Below are 21,375 nucleotides of genomic sequence, written 5' to 3'. Positions count from 1 at the left end.
ATGCAGGCAGGCAAAATCTCAAGTAAATCATCCTGAATGCACCATATTCTTCTTTTCTTCCAAGTAATATTAAGAACTTCCTCTCATTCTATGTATTCACCACCCCTTAGAATATTGAGGTGGCAAAATATTTAGGTTGGAGCAGGGTGAGAAAGGGTTTCTGTGGTTTAGTCAATCAGTGGTGTTTATTGAGTCCTTACTGTGTGCAGAGCACTATTCTAAGCACTTGGGAGAGTACAGTACAAAAAATTTGGAAGACGTGGTCTCTGCCCACAACCAGTCTAAGACAGACATTACTATAAATAAATTATAGATATATACATAAGTGCTATGGGACTGAGTGTGGGGTGAGTATCAGATGCTTGAAATGAATAGGCAGTGCAGAAAAGAAGGGAAGTAGTGGAAAAGAGGGATTCATCGGGGAAAGCCTCTTGAAAGAGATGTTGTTTTAATGAGAGTGGTGGTCTGTCATATGGAGGAGGAGAGAGTTCCAGACCAGAGGGAAGATGTGGGAAATTGGTTGGTGGAAATATAAGATCGAGGTACAGTGAGTATATTGGTTTTAGAAGAGTGAATTGTGTGGACTGAGTTGTAGTAGGAAATCAGCAAGTAAATTTAGGAGGGGTGAGTTGTTTGACTGCTTTAAAGCCAGTGGTAAGGAGTTTCTGTTGGGTGCAGAGATCGGTGGGCAACTGCTGGAAGTTCCAGAATAGTGAGTCGGGAGATATGGACTAAACATTTTCCTTTGTATAAAAATGATAGAAAAGTGAAGTATGGACTGGAGTAGGAAGAGACAGGAGGCAGGAAGAAGGTCAGAGAGGAGGCTGAAGCAGTAATAATAATAATGATGGTATTTGTTAAGCGCTATGTGTCAAGCACTGTTCTAAGCACTGGGGCAGATACAAGGTAAATAGGTTGTCCCAGGTGGGGCTAACAGTCTTAATCCCCATTTTATGGATGAGGTAACTGAAGCACAAAGACGTTAAGTGACTTGCCCAGAGTCACAGAGCAGACAAGTGGCAGAGCCAGGATTTGAACCCACCGACCTCTGACTCTCAAGCCTGTATTTTTTCCCCTAAGCCATGCTGCTTCTCATAAAGCATAAATACTGCTTCTCCGTAGTTAAGGCAGGATACGATAAGTACTTGGATTAATGTAGTAACGGTTTGGCTGAGAGAAGGCTAGATTTTAGTGATGTTGTGAAGGTAGAACTGACAGGATTTGGTGACATTAAATAAATGGATTAAGTGAGAGAGACAAGTCGAGAACAATGCCAAGGTTACAGACTTCTGAGAAAGGGAGGATAGTGGTATTGCCTACAGTGATGGGAAAGGCAGGGTTTGTCAGGCAAGGTAAGTTATGGTTAGGACATGGTTAGTCTCTTTACCTTTTACTCTGACAAAACTATCCTTGTAAAAATAATAAATGATGCAGTTAAGCCTGCTCCCTTTTGTACTAGTAGCATTGATATCAGGTTGACTTTGTTAAGGTGGGAAAAAACAAGAGGAATCTCATCTTCCATGCTGTTGGATTTTACTGTTTTCCTTATATGGCTCAGTTAAGTTCTAACTATTAATAGCTTGAATCTCAGAGCTCTGGCTAGAAAGTAGCTAGGTGTCAATTGGACACAGGTGGAAAGGCAGAGGAAGAGAAGGTATGACTTAAGTTACCCATCAATAATGCAGCAGGGATTTTTAGCCCACAGTTCTTCCTGTTTTGTCCATTACATTACTAAACCAGTAAACAGCCGCAAAGTGTACAATTTAAATTTCAAGACTTGGAAAAAAAAATCACTTAGAATGCAAAATGTTACTGCTGAAATCACTCAGAAGAAAAAAGGAAAACCTTCAGCACATTAAATTCACCATTGGGCAGTATATGAAAATAAGATGTCTTTATGAATAGCTGACATATGATACCCTGTTGAATTACAAAAGAGAACTTGTCTCAAACCAGTGGAAAAGGTAGCTCAAATGCCTTAAAGCTTTTATGTATGGTGTGATATAAACCTTCAAACACCCCAAAGACCCGAATTTTAGACATCAAATTCCCATTCTACCTAATACAAATAACTTCTTTTAAAACTACTACCACCCGCATATTCCTTATAATTATCCAAGCAAGATTTAAAAAAACAAAAAACAAAACCAAAATCGAAAGCTGTCTATACATGTTTGAAGTGATTTCAGAATAACAGTGGCTCTGAAGGATCTATTCCTATTTGTTAGAAGAGATAGAGCCCTGACTTACGCAGGTGTGTTTTTAGTATGTGCTATTTCAAATGAATCAATCAATCAGTAGTATTTATTCAATGTTTACTGTGTGCAGAGCACTGGCTTTAAAAAAGATGACATCAATCAGTGGTATTTATTGAGTGTTTAACATGTGCAGAGTACTATACTAAGCACTTGGGAGTATACAGTACAGCAGAGTTGGTAGACATGCTTCCTTCCCACAAGGAGCTTTTAATCTAGAGGAGGAGACAGGAATTTATATAAATGATCTACAAATGTGTACATAAGTGATGGGGGAATGAGGGAGGAGTGAATATCAAATGCCTGAAGGGTATAGATCCAAGTGCATAGATGATGCAGAAGGGAGAATTGGATAAAAGAGACTTTAGTTGGGGAAGGCCTCTTGGAGAAGATGTGACCTTAATAAGGTTTGAAGATGGAGAAAGTAATGGTCTGGTGTATGTGGAGGAGGAGGGAGTTCCAGGTCACAGCGAAGACGTAGAAAAGGGATTGGCAGCAAGATAGGTAAGATCAAGGCTCAGTGGACAAGTTGGCGCTAGAGGAGCAAAATGTGTGGGCTGAGCTCTAGTAGATGAATGAGGAAAGGTAGGATGGGGCAAGCTGAGTGGTTTAAAGCCCATGGTAATGAGTTTCTGTTTGATGCAGAGGTGAATGGTCATAGAGTAGAGGTTTTTGAGAAGTGGGCTGAATCTATATTATAGAAAAGTGATCTGGGCATCCGAGTGAAGTATGGACTGGAGTGGGAACAGACCGGGAGGTCGACGAGGTAGATGCAGTGGTCAAGGGAGGATAGGATAAGTGCTTGAATCCGTTTTGTAGAAGTTTGGATGGATAGGAAAGAGAGGACTTGGGTGACGTTGTGAATGTTGAGCCAGCAGTATTTGGTGGTAGAGTGACTATATGGGTTAAAGGAGACAGATGAGTCAACAAAATGCCAAGGTTATAGGCTTGTGAGAAAGGAAGGATGATGCTCCTGTCTATAATAATGTGGAAGTCATGGGGAGCATATGATTTTGGTGGGAAGATAAGGAATTCTGTTTTGGACATGTTAATTTTGAGTTGTTGGAATAGCAGCCAGATGGAGATGTCCTAAAGGGAGGAGGAAACAATAGCTGCTGAGGAGAGAGATCAGACTGAAGAGGTAAATTTGGGAATCATCTGTAAAAAGATGCTAGTTGAAGCCATGAGGGCACATGAGTTTTCCAAGGTAGTGTGTGTAGATGGAAAATATAGATGGGAACCCAGACATGAATCTTGAGGGACCATCCCCCCCACCCCCCACCACTATCAGAGGGTGGGAGACAGAGAAAGAGTCTGCCAAAGAGACTGAGAAGGAGCAAACAGTGAGCTAGGAGGAGAATAAGTAGAGGACAGCATCAGTGTAGCCAAGATTGGATAATATTTCAAGGTGAAGGGGGTGGTTCACAGTGTAAAGTGCAGCTGTGAGGTCTAGGAGAATTAGGATATAGAAGAGGCTGTCACCTTTGGCCTACCAAGTCCCTTTTAGGAACTAGGACTCAACTATCCTCAGATTTCCTGATAATTCCAGAAGTGTGTTTTCTGGGTCCATCTTTTTAGTATCAAAAATATGGAAGTAATGCTAGTAGTTGTGTGGAAATATAGGTAAGGCACATAACTATCATGGTCTGCATCTTTAAGTTTAATGCCATGGGTTGAATCCATGAATTTGAGTCCAACTGTGATCTGTTTGGAAGGCATACCTAAAAATCTGTTGTTTCTGTTTTCTGAACAGAACATGTTTGAATTTTGTTTATAGTAAAACTGTGGTTTGGATTTCGCCAGATGTGAAATCATTTGATTCTGTAAACACAATTGTTTCTGAAATGCTTATGCGTTTTTGTCTCACAGGGAAAAAAAGCTTGTAAATGGATAATGTCTAGGCCGAAATGGACACCTAGGAGAGGCCCTGGCTCCAGTCCACCCAGATGATTTACAGTCTGATGTAAACTCAGTGGCTTAGAGGCCACTCCACTAATCATATACTTATTATCTCTTGAACAGGAAATGGCATGGTGAGGAGGAGACTTTTCCAAACACATCCTGCAGTAGTTCCAAGGCTTGTTAAGAGTGGGGTTGTTAAATTCAGAGAACAAAGGGAAAAGGCATTTAATAAGGTTGCCCTAAAAACAGCAAGCTTTAAAATAGAATGTTTCCCTAAGGCTTGTGTGGTAGCACCAGAACTTTTAAGATACTTCTCTTTGAGAGTTAAATTACAAGCAATATTATTCTGTTTATATTAAACTTATCTCTGGTGGACTGAATAGATATTACTTATCGTCATTGGACAGTCAGTTTTGCTGTGTTTTGCAGGTTAGGATTCTGATTTCCTGCTTTAAAACGTTGGGGAGGGGTGAGGAAGTAATGTGGCTTAGTGGAAAGATCACAGACCTGAAAGTCAGAGGTTTTACACAAATTATGTCGCACATCGTCATTAAGACTTCCACTCAAGAGTAGTGTTCAGATCAGGTCCAGATAAGAAGAGATCCGTAAGTAATTCATTTCCTTTTTTTTCCCACTATCCTCACCCTTATTAGGTGCTTCTGGGTAGACATAATTCCCCTGTTACTGGCTTCCTGAATGGTATGGTATGGAGTATGAGATGCCTGTTTACTTGTTTTGATGTCCGTCTCCCCAGCTCTAGGTTTAAGACGGGTGTGGGCAGGCATTATCTCTCTTTATTGCTGAATTGTACTTTCCAAGCACTTAGTACAGTGCTCTGCACACAGTAAGTGCTCAATAAATACAGTTGAATGAATGAATTTCTTTATCTTTGACTTTTTCTACTTCATTACATTAACTACAGGTCATTTCCATAATGAATCTTTTCTGACCCAGGAACTGGCTGATTGTTCAGAAAAGAGGCATCACCTTATTTTCTTTTGCAGTGGTATTTTTTAAGTGCTGACTTTGTGTCAGGTACAGTACTAAACACTGAGGTAGACAGAAAGTCAGATTGGACACAGTCAATGTCCCACATGGGACTCACAGTCTTAATCCTTATTTTACATATGAGATAACTGAGGCACAGAGAAGCCAAGTGACTTGCCCAAGGTCACACAGCAGATAATTGGCAGAGCCGGAGTTCGAACTCAGGGCCTTCTGACTCTCAGGCCTATGCTCTTTCCATTAGACTACACTACTTCTCATCACTTTTAGCATGAGCTGGCCAGATATGGGAGAGACTATGGCCTGCTTAAGGATCACTCACTGAGACTAGTGCAGGTTGCATCTTGTCTTGGAGAAGTCTTTCCTCACTGAAGCAGTGGCTTTTTGGGGGTGAATTCACAATTGCTGGGAGTAGCACTTCTAAAAGCAAAAGAACCATGTAGGAAGGGGCAGTATTACTTGGGAATTTTGTACTTATCAAACCCTTAGTACAGTGGACTATATCCACTTGATGAAACCACTCCTCTTACTTTCTAGGAATGTTGCACTAGCTATTGAAACAACTGCTGTTATCTTCATCTTTGCTGCTCAGATTTTCCTTTGACTTTCTGGCTCTATTTTATTTTGTTGTGTGGGATAGAATAGCATATATTTTGTAGATGCTTTTTTGTTGAACTTTGGGTTTGTTTTTTTTTGTTCTTGCTTTTACCCTGGTTTTCCAAGCAAGTGGAAAAGGCTCTTTCTGACCCATATTAAACCTCTCAGAATCATGCACAATAATGACCTATAGAATGGATTAGGCGAACATTGATGTCTGCTACTCTTGAGTTTCCCTCTCAGAGTCGCATTTGGAGAGTTTCCAGTACTCTACCAGTCTTGACTACAAGAGGGAGAGTCAAGCAGAGGCCTTCCCATTCCTAGTTTGGGCAGTGACTAGCGAGTGGCAGGCAATTTGCTACAAGTCAAAACTCACCTGTGCTGGGTAGCAGCGACACGGGAGAGAATGGAGGGCGGAGACTCAAGTTTAAATTGCAGAAGGAGGCAACAGTAAACCACTTTGTATTTTTACCAAGAAAACTCTATGGATCCAATACTAGAACAATTACAGATGGAGGTGGGGCATTCTGGGAGAGATGTGTCCATGGTGTCGCTATGGGTGGGAAATGACTCGACAGCGTAAGACAAGACGAGACTCTTGAGTTATCAGAGTTAGTTCTATGACCATAGACTGCACCCTTTCTCCTTACCAGTCATCTTACATTACATGCCACTGGGCTCAGAAAGACCATAAAAGAAAGTGTGTATGACTTGTATAGAAACCATCCTCACTACTGCAGAAACAACTCAGTCACCCGTCCTGCCGAGCGTATGGTGTCATTTTGTCCTCTCCACCATTTGTGATTGGTGCGAATCCCCAAGTAGCCAAGGGGAAGAAAAGATGGTCTTCTGTATTTTCGTGAGCACAGCATACAAGTATGTAAAAAAAATTCTCTCTAGGACACACCACTAAATACAATCTCACAGCCTGCAAGGTCATTGTTAAAGCAAAAGACAACACTTTATGATAAATTCTCTTCAAAAAAAAAACTGTAGCGTAGCTTATCAGATGTGACTTCTTTATGTCCAGATGCATTGTTCTAAACCTCACAAAGGGATATCTCTGGGTATATGACCATTGTTACACTGAATAATTTATTTGCTTTCTGTATTTCTATGATGAATTAATTTAAAGGGGGTGGCAAAAAGTAGTCATTTGGTCATCAGTGTTAAAATTGTCCTTAATGTACTGGGATTGGAAATGTAGAAAATAGTTACCTTTATCAAAGATATTTTCTTTTAGTGAAGGCAGTATTCCAAAGTACAGAAGCTGAATATGAAGTTGGCTTATTCTAAGTCACTAGTTCAAGTCCCAGTTTAAAGGTTTTCAGGCCACTGAGTGATCATTTCCTGTATTCATTGCTCCCAATGCCTAAATCTCCCTTAATCCCATTTTACCCGACACACTAGACAGTGATGTCATTGGACAGTCCATAGTTGGATCAATGTGGAGGCTGTCCTCTGATCTGGGAATAGATCATTTGAGATCAGGAAGAAATAATATTTTAGTTGTAATGTGTAAAACTCAGCTCCTTGGATTTGGATACTATAACATTTAATGCTGAGAAGACATAGCATCTGCTAGTGTTGAGTGTGAAATATCTGCCACTGTCAAGAGAACTACACATACCCAGTATGATGGGAATGCAGTATTATTGCTTGTCCTGTCTGTATTCAAAAAACCAGTAAGAATTAGCAGCTGTGTTCAATCCAACTGTAATATTTCCCAGGGAATACCATATTACTCTTGCTCTTTTCAATTATAACAAAGGCTGGACTGGCCCACTGGGATACTAGAAAAATCTGAGTAAGTCAGTGCCTGTGTGGGCCAGGATGGGCACTTGTGGTTATAATTGTCTATTTACTATCCCAGAGCCTGTGTGAGTGGTATGGTGGTGAGGAGCAGATAGCTTCTACTCTGAGGTTTTTCCCAGGAAATCTTGATAAGAAAACCTGGGGAGTGAGGGAAAGGGGAGGAATCTTTGGAGCACATCCGGCCCAACCATGATACCTATGGACTGTCATCATTCAGAGAGGCAGCGTAGCTCAGTGGAAAGAGATGGGCCTGGGAATCAGAGGTCATGAGTTCGAATCCCGGCTCTGCCACTTGTCAGCTGTGTGACTGTGGGCAGGTCATCTCTGTGCCTCAGTTACCTCATCTGTAAAATGGGGATTAACTGTGAGCCTCACGTGGGACAACCTGATTACCCTGTCTCTACCCCAGCGCTTAGAGCAGTGCTCGGCACATAGTAAGCGCTTAAAAAATACCAACATAATGATGTAAATGACTGAAAATGATGTTTACAATAATAGGCTTGTTTTCATCTTAGCAGAGGCTTCTAGGGAGTGTTACTCCCTGTTGTCAAAATTAATTCTTCCCTTCCATGCATCTGTTCCAAGAACATTCTACTTATCTCTATGGATGAACATTTAGCAGAACTTACTTTAGAAGAACTTACTTCTCTTGTAAGACATTACAATTTTCTGCAAATGGAACAGCTATACACATTGATAACCCACAATGAAAGTATTCAAAAACAGACTTTGCCTGACTGAAATTTGAGCTTCCTGTTTGTGTGTTCTTTAAAAGTTCCTTAGAGTTTTCTCAAGAAGATCCCCAGTAAAAACATGCTTTTTCCTGAGTGACATCTGCATAGTCTGCATGAATATATTCTTCTTTTCTTCTTTGTGTCGTCAGATAAAATATGTCCAGGGTAGTAAGCTTGCCCAAGATTTCCATTCTCAAATTACTATCTTTATGAATTTTTAATTTTTTTTCCTCCAAATAAAAATCCCCCATATTCTGTGCAAAATAACTCAGTTTGAACTTGTTTATATTTCTGTTCTGAGATAATTTTTTGTAGCTTGAAAAAACTCATTTTGGTTGTAGATATCCACTCCAGTTTCTGTCGAATTCTTCCCCTACCTATTTCCTAATTATTCCACAATGCATGAGTCACACTTTGATGTAACTTCATTTCCATTTGGGTGATTATGATTTCTTAATAACTAAAGTCCTTTCTGAATTTTGGCTTTTATCACTTGTTTGAGAACAAAATATGACTTATCAAAGCTCATAGCATTATGTATTGAGATGGATTCAATCTAAAATAGTGATTCAATTCTAATATAAGTTCTGCCAATTTTTCTACTAATGGACAGTATCAAGTGCCGAACAATGTCAAAATGGAAGTGCAGAGGAGGAAGTATGATGAAGAAGAGTGTAGGTTGTTTAGATTAATCAGTCATGTGTAGGTCAAGTTTGGTGTTGGGAGTAGCAGTCAGTTCCTGGAAGTATGTCTGGCCTCTATTTTGCTCAGGACAAAAATAAATGGTTTGAGTAGTGAATGCTTTCTCTATCTATTTTACTTAACCCTTGAGTGCAGTCTCAGAGAATGTAGCCTATATGCAGCAACAAAAAACAAAGCTAGGAAGGAGTACTTTATTAGAAAAATCAACCCATGGTTTGGGTATACAATACTTACCTTGGGATGAATCATAAATAAGTTAACTCCATAATCAGTGCATAGGCATTGATCATTTCATGGAAGATGGTTTTCAGTTAATAATGTTGGTATTTGTTAAGCGCTTACTATGTGCAGAGCACTGTTCTAAGCGCTGGGGTAGACACAGGGGAATCAGGTTGTCCCACGTGGGGCTCTCAGTCTTAATCCCCATTTTACAGATGAGGGAACTGAGGCACAGAGAAGTTAAGTGACTTGCCCACAGTCACACAGCCAACAAGTGGCAGAGCTGGGATTCGAACTCATGAGCCCTGACTCCAAAGCCCGTGCTCTTTCCACTGCGCCACGCTGCTTCCATGTCGCGTAAACATTATGTCACTTCACTCTAATTCTTGAGCCGTGTACAACCTTGCATCTATTTCTAAATGTGGTTTTGGTATGTCAGCAGTATATGCCAGCACAGGCCTGCCTTTTCTTTATTTTCTTTTGATAATCCCTTCTTAGCTTGAGCTATAGTAATATAAATACATTTAAAATGCAAAAGGCTGGAGAGAAATTGCCCTTTCTTTTAGATCTCTCCTTCATGAGGCATTCAGATAGATGGAGTGTTCTTAGACCACCTACCCTAATGTGTACCTATCAGGGGAGTTCCAAACCCAAAGCAAATGCCCAAGCAAAATGGCTTGGTCCTTAACTGGTTGAGTAACTGCAGGTGGGTCTCCACAGGTGTTTACCTGTAGGCAGCCTGTTGAAAGTTCCTACACATCAGGAATACACCTGCAGAAAACCTGCAATGGCAAGTTAGATGCTGGGAAATCAACTAGAGAATGTAACTGGGACTTATGTACAGTGAAGAAATAGGAAAAAAGTGTTTTTCCATCATAATAATGTCACTGAACGATTTGGTAAAAGATTCCACTTTCCCTCCTATCCATCTGTTAGGTATTGCTGGGAATCCTTTTTGCATATTTCAATTCCTTAAATCCTTAAATTTCATTTCTGAGCTTTGTGAGCAGTCTTATTGTTTTTAAATCATTTCCTGATTTTTTATGGTAATAAAATAAAAAGAGATTTACTCTTCCTTATCAGTTCATTCTGGTTACTTTGAGATTATTTTACATCCTGCCACTACTCAAGGACCTTTAATAATTCTACTCCATGTGCGATTGAATTGACAACCATTAGTGAAAACTCCAGGATGAAATATTGTGTACATTTTTCTCTTCATAGTAAACTTTATCAGTATTTTCTCAAAACATAACCAGAATCAACAGGTATAAATACAACCCATTGTTTTGGAGCGTCTATACTAAGGGCTTGGAAAGTACAATACTAACAGAGTTGGTAGAATCTGTCCCTGCCAACAACGAGTTTACATGCCACAGATTCCCCTTAGAAGTATGCTATTGGATTCATGGCCTGTAACTCTCTAACACTGTTGGATCCGAAAATACAGAGGTTGAGTATCCTGTTAGGAAATACCAGGATGAAGCTGAGCCAGTATTCCACGTTTTTGTGGTTATGAAAGTGTTTTGTATATTATTTGAACAGTGCCACTTTCTGAAGAGTTGGGATAGAATGTCCAGCAATGAAATCTTTCACAGATTGTTTTAGTGAGTTGAATTGGTTAAATTTTTAATTTTACTTGTTGAATATTTAATTCAGCAAACAAAACATCAGCAGAGATCCTGATCCATGTGGGGAGAGGAATTATCCCTTTAAATATATAGAACCCGGGCTTGGGAGTCAGAGGACCTACTTTCTAACCCTTTTTTTGCCACTTGCCTGCTTTGTGATCTTCAGTAAGTCACAAAGCTTCTCAGTGCCTTGGTTTCTTCATCTGTAAAATGGGGATTCAGTACTTAATCTCCCTTATAGTTAGACTGTGAGCGCCATGTGGGACTGGGACAGTGTCCAACTTGATTATCTTGTATCCATCCCAGTGCATAGAACAGTGGTTGACACACAGTAAGTCTTCAAAAAAAGTGCTATCATCCTTATTATCATCATCATCAGAGATACAGCATGGCTCAGTAGAAATATCATGGGCTGGGGAGTTGGGTTCAAATCCTGACTCCGCTTTCAGCTATGTGACTTTGAACAAGTCACTTAACTTCTCTGTGCCTCAGTTACCTCATCTGTAAAATGGGGATTAAGACTGTGAGCCCCGCATGGGATACCCTGATCACCTTTTATCCTCTCCAGTGCTTAGAACAGTGTTCTGCACATAATAAGTGCTTAAGAAATGCCATTATTTTTATTATTATTATTGTCTTCTTATTTGAGTAAAAATATGTTTAGCTGCAAACAATATAATACCAAACAAAAAACAATACCACTGGACTCATTTAGGGAGTGTTGATTAAGCATTTGTGTGTGAAAAGTTTCTGTTGTGGACAGCTTTTTTAATAAGTCCTAAATCTATGTATCAAGTGTTCGTAAAGAAAGAAGGAAAACATAGTGCATCAGAAAAGGTGATTTGGTGATAGATGATTTTGAAAGCTCTTTTATTTAGGGAATATTCTGTTTGAGAATGAGATCAGTATTACACTGCGCATAGTAAGTGCTCAATAAATACAGTTGAATGAATTAGAACAATGTTACAAAATCTGTAAGAAACTTTCTAATTATATTTCAGCCAGCAAGGAATCCTGAAGATACCAGATATGACACTGCTTGCAAAGGGCAGGGAATATCACTATTTGTAATTTTCATCAGGGGTATTTATTGAACTGTAGCTCCTCAAGTTGGGATCCCTAAATATAGGTTTAAGTCCTGGTTTTATTTTTTTTTTCTAAAGCAAAAGCTAAATGATATAGCGTTTGATTTCTGAGTCTGAGTTGTTTCACTGTTTGAGAAAATTTTGTTTTTTGCTCCCCTTCAGTGATCCTCAAAAGGATCATAAGTATAAATTAAAAACAAAAAATAAAGTGTTTTGTCAAACATGGTCAGCTAGCTGGAAGAAGTCCTTAAAAATACACCCTTGACCTTATGAAAGCAACATTTTTCCCACCATAGTGATGTCTGTTAAAATAGCTTGTGTGCTAAATGGTTTTGCCCAAATCCAAAACAATCCAGGTGCCTTTCTCATTAGCCTTCTATTTATATTATCTATGTATATGTGAAACATGTCAGTATATTTAGAACTGGTTCTTTTTATTGCATATGGAAATGGTATATTGTTTACTATAAGTGTTCATTTTTCATTTCATTCTTCCCACGGGAATTAACATAAATCAAAACAACTCAAATGTTTTTAATTTCAGTGTGAGATCAGCAGCTGTTTCCCAGAAGTCCAGTTTCTAGACATGAGAGGGACTTTGTGAGTCACAAGTCATTTAGACGATACAGCACTATCCAGTTTCAGGCTACGATACTTGCAGCATGTATGCCCATTAGAGATTAAAATAACAAAAGAATTGTGTTTACTTAAATTTACTGTTTCAGGAAAGTCAGATAGTTATATAATTGTCCCTATAACTTTGTAAATCTTGGTGGCAGAGTAAAGCAATCAATTAGTGACAAGATCTTTTGATGCACTGTTTATGAGGTTGGCATAATAAATGATCCATGGAAGAATCATATGCTAACTTGCTTGGAAGGAAATTGAGTTTTGAATATTTCCAACCATTTATTTTAAGTGTTTTTACTTTAATCCAGCTACTAGAATGATCTTTTTTAGCTACTTTGAAGGAAAAGTAAATTAAGACATTTTAGACAGCTCCTTTATTTTTTTTTAAAGCAGAAAATCAAATGTAAAACTAAGTTTGCTAATTTTACTAGGGAATTTAGTAATTCTTAAATAGTTATGTTGCCTTCATGGACCCCTCCGAATTATGCTCTTGTAGCATTTCCAGTTTTTCCTCTCATAACTGTATTCCCTGAAAAACCTACTGTGGCTGGTTAAATGAAGCACAGATTCTGAAAACTACACTCTGCCCTTTGTCGGATTAACCCTCTTTCTCTCATCTAGAGAGAGATGGAATGTTGAACTGCGTGCAATAAAGAGAATGATGTGGGATGGACACTGTTGGTCACACTACGTATCTGAAGTTGGTTGGGTTCCATCTTCAACTCAGTGGGTTAGGTTCTTGACCAGTCCAGACAGAGATGCCCCTGTCATTTTCCACTCAGGTTGGTGCAGGATGTCCTAGTTGGACTGGCTGGGTCCTGAAGAGTAGTTGGGTTCTTGTAATAATGGAAGAGCCAGGATAGTTCTAGAAATTCCAGAACAAATCAGTCCCTAAATAGTGAAAGACCATGGAATTCTTGAGGGAGGAATGGAATCTCAGTATCAATCATTTGATTGGTGGCATTTACTGAGCCCTTACTATATGCAGAATACTGTATTAAGTGCTTGCAGGCAGGGAGCACAATGCAGTAGAATTGGTAGACAAGTATATTTGCAGAACACTCTACTAAGTCCTTGGGGGAAGTAAGCCTGGTGTGTGCAGGGATTGTCACTCTTTATTGCTGAATTGTACTTTCCAAGCCACTGGTACAGTGCTCTGTACACAGTGCTCAATAAACACAATTGAATAAATGAATAAAGTACAATGCACTGGGAACGGTAGGGCCAAGTACCAAGGTTGTTATCAACTGGGAAGAACTGGTGTTATTTTAGTTGCCTCAAGATCAGTGCTATCTGGAGTAGGTATTGACCTCTCCCCACCTCCTACCCAACTCTTGTTTGTATCTGTATCCCAGAGTTGTGCTATAACTGGAAAGGCCTTGAACATGAAGCAAGGGAGAGAAGAAAGGTCTAGAACCCTCAGGGATGTGGCTGATGTTCCACTTTGAAACTCTAAATCCAGTGGCGCAAAAAAGATGTTTAGCAGGAAACATATTTGGATGCTCCTCCCAGTGTCCATCTTATACATGAAAGAGTGTCCAACCTTTCTTTAGACCTGAAATGAACATCAACCTCCAGGGGAAAAGGAGCTAAGATAAATAACTTTATCAGGGCTCTAACAGATCAATGCCCAGATATTGACAGCTGTACTTAATTGCCCCTGGAAGGGAGCAAACACCAGAGGGAAGACACAAGGGAAAGGAATGGTTAGGGCTTAATGTGTGACCATTTGTTTGTGTGTAAATTTACAGTAGTTAATTTTCCTGAATTCATTTCTTAATACCTAGGTATATAACTGGTTAACATCTATGTACTTTTTTTTCTTTAAATTAGATGTGCCCAAGAGGGCTTTTTGAACATAACTGTACAAAATGGTGATTTTTTTTTTCAAAGAATGATCAGTCTCAGTCCTAAAATGGTGAAAATGTAGGTTTTTATTCAACAGTTTCCTTGGAATACTTAAAATCATTTTGTTGGTGAAGTCCAAGTTCTGTGTTGGTGACCATTCTCAGTAGGAAATAGACAAATTACAAAACTGGAAAAGACAATAACAGGTGAAGAGAAATAAAATACCCAAGGTTGATAATAGTACTGTAGAGTAAAACAGAAGGTTGAAGTTCATGCTTACTGGGCACCTGTAGAGTTTTGAAGGAGGCCAGTTCAATAAAAGAGATTCTGAATGAAAAGAAAGATGGATTGCTAATACTACTACTGCATCTGGTCAGCTTGATTTCAAACACCTCCAGATTTTAAACTGTTTTCAGCCATATCGGTTGTCCAAATGTAAAACTTGCAGTCAATTGAACAGTGTGGGTTTCACCTAATCTGAATGAAAATTGCAGAAAGGCCAAAATACATATGTGAATTACGTATATGCCCATATGATATGGCCATTATGTAAATGTAGATAAATTGGTGAAAATATACATAAATTGGCGAAATATTCAGCGTTGTGATTTCCGGAAGCCAATGTATGCGGGTTTTTTTTTCTGCCATTTTTATAGGCTGTATTGAAAACATAAGTTGTTAGAGCTAGAGCTGTGACAAGCCCTGAAATAACTCAGATTGGATTAAAAAGCAAAATAAGCTACTCTTAAGATTTTTGAGAAGCATTTTCATAGTTTAATAAGGAGAAACTTTCCTCAAAAGGTCATAGAAGTCTTGGGCAATATAAGGTTTTTTTAGATGTATTGGTTTCAAGAGGAAATGCTTTCTCGTGGTTATCATTATCTGAAAGCACTATTACAATTCCCCTGCTTAAAGCATTTGGGGAATCCCTAATATAAAATATAGCTAATGCTGAATATTGCTATCTGTATAATTTAAGGAATATTTCACAGGTGCCTGATTTTCATGTTGAAACTTTAATAGATTTGAGTTTAACCATCCCCCTTTCCAGGAAAGCTGTCTATTTAAATTAGCCTGCAAATACTTCAACAGACTTAAGAAGGGTAGAGAACAAAAACTGTTTCTCCTTGGCATAGAGCAGATATTGGGCTCAGCCCACTGAAAGACATGCGTTCAGTGGATCTTAGTCCTCTTCTGAGACCAAGCCAAAATGATACCTTTTCAGATTATCAAGTGTGAAAGATACATGGAGGGAATTAGGGAGAGTTGTAAACTATCTCCTGAGCAATCATTTTCTGTTCTCATGGGAGTAATACCAGTCAGAGCAGAATGATGTGAAGGTGAGACTTCCCTTCAGGATCAGGTAGCATCAAGGAGCCAACAATGTAACATCCTGATGAGGATAATGGATGAGTTTTGATCCTGAGGAATTGGTTATAAGGGTAGTAGTTTGTGCAGTTCATTCATTCAATAATATTTATTGAGATTGCCACTTCAACTCTCTCACCCTTGTCAGTTGTGTTCCTCCTAGGGAGTAGAGTGGAATGAGGCAGGAGGTGTGAAAGTTCAGGACCCATATATGGCCAAAGTGACTGGAAGCAGCATGGCCTCGTGGTTAGAACATGGCCCTGGGCACATGTGGAGCAACCTGATTACCTCATATCTGTCCAAGTTTAGAACAGCACCTGGCAAAATAGTAAGCACTTAACAAATACCATAAAAAGAGCAATAGAACTGATGCTATGCCAATATGCCATAACCCAGGAGACAGTTGCTTCTGTCACTCCTATGGTCTTTGCCCTCCATGTTTGCCAGTATTTTCAGGATTTCTGCCGGATGTGTCCACTTTGTGAATCCCCTTAGGTGGTCCTTTGGTCAGAAACTGTGGCCACTGATAGAATGGCTCCAGCAGGGATTTACATGCGGATATGAAACTAGAATCCATGTCACTTCATTCCCAGAATGCTGCATTGGACAGTTTTTACAAAGGCATCAGGAATATTAAATATAAAGAACACTTATTTTGTGCTTTTATCATCTGGGTTGGCTATATGTGAGAGATGAGCTAATAAAAAAAGTAGGAAACTCTGGTTTCTTTTGGCTGTATACAATTGATGTTTGTGTCCAGAATGTTTATTTAGGAAGCATAGATAATATATATGCTAAAAATGACATGAAAAAGAAAAAGGGCAGTTGTATATTCGGAGGCATTACTTATCAGTGCCCACACTTTTCTATTTCTCAGCTATTTAAGGGGAAGTCAAATAGAGAAGAAATGTGAAAGAATCAAGAGGGAAGTTTCTATAAACATTGAAATAAGTGGAATGGTGGAGTGGAAAGCAGATATGAAGGCATGAGTATATGGTAATGCCAGTGGTGCCATCCTAGGAATCAGTTTATTATATTATACCCTCCCAAGCACTTAGTATAGTGCTTTGCACACAATAAGTGCTCAATAAATATGATTGAATGAATAGATTTATCAGAGATAGGGCTCAAATGGAGGACTGCAAACTAATCCTGATTGTTTTTTCCTATGTTCATTTTGTATGAACAGTGCATACCAATACCATGTGCTTAGGATAGAAAGTGGAAATATTTTGTTTTAGATGGCACCACAGCAGTTTCAAAAAATTATCGTTGCAATGTCAAAGGAGTTATACCAGTTACACAAGAATGGGGCGGGAGGAGGAGGGGATAGTAAAAACTTTCCACAGTCTGTATCTGTGTTTGAGCCTGTTACCTAGGAAATAGCCCAAGCATGCAGATGGATTAGTTATGCTGTCAGATTGAGTGTCCACATTTTTGACCAAATGTAGAAGGTGAATTGTACACTTGCAGTATATAAATGAAATAAATGTGTGCTACATATAATAGCATTAATGTGTACCACTGCATAGATTAAATTGCACAGCATGTATTATTCCACTGAAACTTACTTATTCTCTTATACCTGATTATGAAATAGATATAGGCATCCCAACTAACTGAAATAAAGTTTCACATATGTTTACATTTATGGAAACTTATTTTATGCAAAGTATATTATTCAATTACACATTAGGTATATAGTTGTCCATAATTTTCAGAGATGTCACTTGGGATGGTGAAAACCTAGCCATGTGTGACAGAATATGCCAACCCCAAACTGCCCTTCCTTCTTCATTGTTTACTCGTAATATGGCCTACTGGACTGACTGCAGTACTAGGAATCAGCAGAAGTGCTTTCTAACCCTAGCTCCATCAGGTGCCTGCTGTGCGACCTTAAATGAGTTATGTAACTTCTCTTTGCTCCAGTCGTTCAATCAATGGGATTTACTGAGTATGTTTACAACTGGTAATTATAATAATTATGGTATTTGTTAAGCTCTTACTATGTGCCAAGCACTGGTAGACATGATCCCTGCCCTCAAGGAACTTGCAATTTCATAGGAAATTTTCTCATCTGTAAAATAGATATTAAGACCTGTTCTCTCTCCCCTTTAGACTGAGAGCCCTATGTGGGATAGGGACTTAATCTTATGTGATAGTATTTTAACTATCTCAGTGTTTAGTACATAGCACGTACTTAATTATTTTTAGCTTCCCTATTGCTCTACTGGGTTTGTCCTTTATAAATTCTGTGTCTGTTTTGGAACCTATCTCCTCCCATCCCAAACTTTTTAATTGTATTTTTGAGTAGCAACCTCTGTCCTGATTGCTAGTCATCAAGCTGATCTGTCTAATGCAGTACTTTTTTGTATCAGTCTGCTGCTCTGTCACATTATTTGAAACAATGCTTGAAGGCAAACCGTGTCTTTAAATTGGTTAAGTTGTCATCTGGCTCATGCATTTGCTTTTTGTTGGCCATAGAGCAGTTGCTTGGGTTCCTGGATGCTATTCATTCTCCTCACTTATCCTGTCACTTAACCTTACAGAGTGTGTTGCTGTGTGTTTTGGCTTCAGTGAAAAAACCTCTTTGGCAATCCTATGCTGCTATTTTAGGGCTGGTCAGGTTTTGTCATGTTGCTGATAAAATGACCCCGGATGTTGGATATATGTTTTGTCCATATCTTGTTATCGCATATAATGTTAGACTCCACAAAAGCCATATAGACCTACAACTAGGTATAGAGCTGGGTTTCCCCGGTCATTGTTTCTTTCTTGAAAGTTATGCTTGTATTTATTTACTTACCTCTTTTTACATTTGAGTATCTTGGTGTAATGTGCTATTGATGTAGTAAAATTTATGGACTAGTTTAAATGCTGTGTTTTTTATTGCATGCTTGGTTGAGAGAGGTTTCCCGGATGTGGATTGTCACACCTTCATTTTTTTCCATTGTTGTTATAAATCTGCATATAGGTGTTCCTCAACCAATTGAAACATATTAGGATGAGTCTGGACAAGATATGTGTTGATAAATAGTGAGGACTTTTTTTTCCAGAATTCTCTTTCTCTCTAGTATTTTGCCCCCTGGCACCCTTTAATTAAGCTCATTAAAAATTTAGATTTAAGTGTTTGAAGAATTATACCTTAACTGCCAAAAGCTTAAATGAATTTATCCACCCACATTCTAATAAAGTATTTAGATAGTTCATTCTCTATTTAATGGTGGCTCTTAGAGAGTGCCTGAGTGATTCCAAAAATAATCTAATCACTGGGCACTGTTCTTCTGTTTCCCACCAGCCCTTCTTCCTCCCTGAAGTACCCCTTCCTCCTCCCTGCTCAGTCTGTAAGTTTAAACTTATTTTTCTGCCCCTTATGTCCACTTGATGTCTTTTCTCAGCAGCCACCTAAAGCATAAGGTTGGCAATTTCAGAGTTGTTAGAAAATGTAAATGGGCAGGCTCAGAAATCCAGACAGATTGGGTAACAACAAGGACCAAATTTCCCACTCCGGTCATCACTGCCTTTAAACAGAAAATGCATTGTTTAATGCAAGACCTCTAGATAAATAATGCTATAATTACTCTAAAAGAAAAGGTATGAAGTATGAATGTGATATGTGCATTGGACCCGAATTAAGCACATCAGGAGCGTTTTCCAAATTAGTTAGGAAACATGGCTGGATTTGTGGTTGTAATGGTGAAGGAAGAATCCTGCTTGCCTAGTGAAAGGAGAATCATGTGGTGATGCTTGCTCATTTCCCAGAATAGCTGGCTATCCAGATCTATAATAGAGGGTTTTTTGGGTTTTTTTTCTCATCTGGTCTTAATATTACATGTATTTCATATTTTTTGCTATGCACAAAGTTTTGGACATTTTCTTTCTAAACACCTATTACCGATATGCATGCTAAGCATTCATAAACACTTGGATGGATGTTTTAATAATTTATAAATAGGTGACATTTTGTTCAATTTCTAGGGCCAAAAAACATAAATCAACTTAGCATGGGTTATTGTCACTGCCTGCTTGCATGTTATTCCATCATTTCCAAATACTTTTTCATATCTGTAGCTTGTTTCCTGTTTGATCAGTCAGTGGTATTTATTGAGCAGCTTACTGTGTGCAGAGCAGTGAACTTAGTACTTGGGAGAGTACAGTACAATAGACTTGGTAGATAGAGTTTGAGTGAGCTCCCATTTTGCCTTTGTTCATACTCTATAAGTAAAGATGGTTTCCAGATTTTTAAACAATAGATATATGAGCCCTTTGTTAGGGAAGGATTCTCTCTGTCGTCAAATTGTACTTTCCAAGTGCTTAGTACAGTGCTCTGCACACAGTAAGCGCTCAATAAATGTGATTGAATGAATGAATGATCTTCTTCTTTAAAGGATCCTATGATCAGAATTCATTTGGTTACCTCTGGAAAATCAGGATAAACATGGCCTGTGCATTATTGAGATATACAGTGGTATAATGACCATTTCAAAATATTGATAAATGTCCTTTATCCTCAGACAATCAGTGGTATTTACTGAGTTCTTATTGTATACAGCGCACTGTACTAAGTTATTTGGGAAAGCAAATTATAACAGAATTAGTAGACTAGATCCTTACCCATTAGGTGCCTCAGTCTAGAGGTGTCAGACTTGAAAATAGATTATGGATTGGGGAAATAATAACATATGAGGATATTTACATGAGTATTATAGAGATGGCGAGAATATCCAATGCTTAAGGGGTCCACTGCCAAGTGCGTAGTTGTTGCAGAGGCGAGGGCAGATGGGGGAAATAAAAGTCGTGGTCTGGAAGGCCTCTTGGAAGAGATGTGATTTTTAGAAGAGTTTTGAAGGTAGGGAGAATGATTCATAGTTGATATTCCACCAGTGTCAGATACGGATTTTTTTTTACAAACACTTTCAGGTCATTTTTCTCTGCTCCTGAGGAAATTCCAGTGGTTGTCCACCCACCTCTGCATCAGACAAAAATTCCTCACCATTTCTTTAAAGCACTCAATCACCTTGCCCCCTTGTACTTTCCCTCACTGTGCTCCTACTACAATGCAGCTTGTACTCTTCTCCCCTCTAATGCTAACCTTCTCACTGTACCTCAGTCTCATCTGTCTTGCAATCAAACTCTCACCATCAGCATGCCTCTGGCCTGGAACACCCTATCCATTCATATCAGACAGACAATTACTCTCCCCTCATTTAAAGTCTTATTGAAGGCACATCTCATCCAAGAGGCCTTCCCTGACTAAGCCTTCCTTTCCTCTTCTCCCACCCCTTTTTGCATCACTCTGACTTGCTCCCATTATTCATCCTCCCTCCCAGTCCCACAGCACTTATGTTGATATCTTAATTTATTTATATTAATGTCTGCTCTCCTTCTCTAGACTGTAAGCTCTTTGTGGGCAAGGAATGTGTCTGTTTATTGTTGTATAAATACACTAAATACACTAAATACAGTGCTCTGCACACAGTAAGCACTCAATAAATAAGATTGAATGAATATGAATGGGGAGGGAGTTTCCAGGTGCCATAAGCAACATGGGCAAGGCATTGGTGGTGGGATAGGTGGGGATTGT

General features: G+C 38.9%; 1 protein-coding gene and 1 non-coding gene across 7 annotated transcripts in view; both read left to right on the top strand.

The window, feature by feature from the left end:
- The window catches only part of ROBO1 (roundabout guidance receptor 1), a 797,263-nt gene that overhangs the window by 253,661 nt on the left and 522,227 nt on the right, over positions 1 to 21,375 (top strand). The gene's annotated exons all lie outside the window — the stretch shown is intronic.
- On the top strand, positions 5,993 to 6,125 carry LOC114818137. The gene has a single exon (XR_003765958.1). It is a non-coding gene; the product is annotated as a small nucleolar RNA SNORA7 (small nucleolar RNA).

This window comes from Ornithorhynchus anatinus, chromosome 17 (genome assembly GCF_004115215.2).
Source record: "Ornithorhynchus anatinus isolate Pmale09 chromosome 17, mOrnAna1.pri.v4, whole genome shotgun sequence".
NCBI classification, from domain to species: Eukaryota; Metazoa; Chordata; class Mammalia; order Monotremata; family Ornithorhynchidae; genus Ornithorhynchus; species Ornithorhynchus anatinus.
The sequence above is the reverse complement of the archived record's forward strand: the minus strand, read 5'-3'. Positions and strand labels throughout refer to the sequence as shown.